We start from the raw sequence: 1,944 nt of genomic DNA, 5'->3' as shown, positions 1-1,944 counted from the left end.
CGTCTCTCTCTCTCTCTCTCTCTCTCTCTCTCTCTCTCTCCTCTCCCTTTCTCTCACAAACAACGAAAGAGAAAATTTGTTTGCCTCAAGATTTGTCAAATACATGTAGTTTCTCTCGAAAGCCCATCCTTGTTGTCAGTCGACTTCCCAATTTCACGTCCACAATCACGAACACGAACCATATGGTTAAAACAAAACGAGAATTGTGGTCAAGCAGTCCGCAGTGACCTCCACAGGGAACGCACCTACGCAACTGGACAGTCAAATTATTGCATTCCTCACCGGGGGTGGTTGTTGCTAGCTCTAAGTTGCGCCTTGCCCAGCGTTGGTGGAGTTTCCCACGTCTACTTCTATTTGTTTTTTCTTTCTGTCTCTCTGTTGTATGTTTTCTGTTGTTAGTTTATGGTACATATTATATTATGTATAGATTGATTTTGTGCTGTGTGGCCTCGGATTCTTAATGTTTTGAAATATTAAGAGGTATCATCGTCTGAAAACGTTGCATAGGTCCCTTTTGTATTGTCTAAACCAACTTTGTTAAAGAAGAGGAAAAGGCTATTATAGTACGGTCAAAATTTCGTGGCGCAACTTATTGTCAAATATCCCCTCAACTATCGGTCATAAACTCTCCAGCTTTTGCACAGTGATTTTTACCAATTTGTCTTAACAAATTAATATTTTTGTAAACACCTGTTAACTCTATTCTAGAAAATTCCGTTCACGGGCTGGGATAATATCGCTTTCAAAAGAATGTCCGTCATTTTTTTTTTCTAATCGCGAGATTATCTTTATTGAACGCCTATTTTGAGAACTTTTAGCGCAAAAAAGTGTTCACTATGAAATTAATTTCTTGTAACTAGTTTTGCCACTAAAAAGTATCATTGGTGATCTGTGACGTAAGCCATATAATATGCGCAGGTAAGATGAGGGCGAGATGTGGGGGAAGTGCCTTAAGCAAATTCCATTTTCCGCGTGAAGTAAATTTGTTGCATTTTATATAAATTAATGAAGACAAATCTCAATTGTTGTGGAAAATTATGATTAAGTTAAGACAAATTGATACAAACTGCTTTACAAAGTTTGGGTGACCTTGGCTCTCCCGTTAAAAAGATATTTGAGGATAAGTTGTGCCACAAATTTTTGACCGCTCTGTACTGTTCTTTTTATAGCGTCAGGCCACTTGACGGTCTATCTGTTTACTTGTTTACTTGTACTGTTTCGACTGGTTTGACTTAGGGTTAGGACTAGAGATTAGAGTTAAGATCAAGGTTAGGGTCAAAATAGTTTATTGTATTTGATAAAAAGACCGTCAAGCGGGCTGGCACCCTTACTCGTATTTTGTTGCCTCTGGCCGGAGATGATTAGTCTTCGCTCTGGCCTTCCGAGTCTTATAAATTATTGTTTGTATGAACAATGAATTGTGGGATTGTTTACGCGTGGAGTTATTGGACGATCGTTGTCCTGATAAGTCATAATCCCGCCCAAAGTCAATTCGCTATCTTTGTAGGCTACATTTACAGGTGAACATAGTTCAAATCCCCTGTGGGGCTTACTTGAACTTAGTTTTGCTTTAGGTTTTAAAGGCTCCTCACCTTCAAGACTCGGCTCTATTGAATGGAGATTCAAATTCAATTCGGAGGTCCTGCTTTTCATCTAATCTGTTCCTTTGTTTTGCTTTGACGCATGTTTTTATGGGGCACCAGTTTTATTCTTCTTTACGGGAGTACTGTTTGTTGTATCCTGAGAACTGGGACCAAACGGCTCGATTTATAAGTATTCTTTCATTACATTTATAATCTTTGGAGGTTCATGATCGAATGGCAGATCCTTGTATTTCTCCGAGTGCAATAAAGTCTCAACATTGCGTCCTGGACAGGTCGTCGCCTTGGCCAACGGGGGTGTAATTATATGCAAGTACGTCTCTCTCTCTCTCTCTCTCTCTCT

At 39.5% G+C, this 1,944-nt stretch overlaps 1 protein-coding gene across 1 annotated transcript in view; it reads left to right on the top strand.

Moving 5' to 3' along the window:
* Nucleotides 1–1,944, top strand: part of LOC101845935 (cadherin EGF LAG seven-pass G-type receptor 1) — a gene marked incomplete in the record, with an annotated part of 106,404 nt that overhangs the window by 27,159 nt on the left and 77,301 nt on the right.

The sequence above is a fragment of the Aplysia californica genome, unplaced genomic scaffold (assembly GCF_000002075.1).
Source record: "Aplysia californica isolate F4 #8 unplaced genomic scaffold, AplCal3.0 scaffold00276, whole genome shotgun sequence".
Taxonomy (NCBI): Eukaryota; Metazoa; Mollusca; class Gastropoda; order Aplysiida; family Aplysiidae; genus Aplysia; species Aplysia californica.
This window is presented reverse-complemented; position numbering and strand designations above follow the sequence as displayed.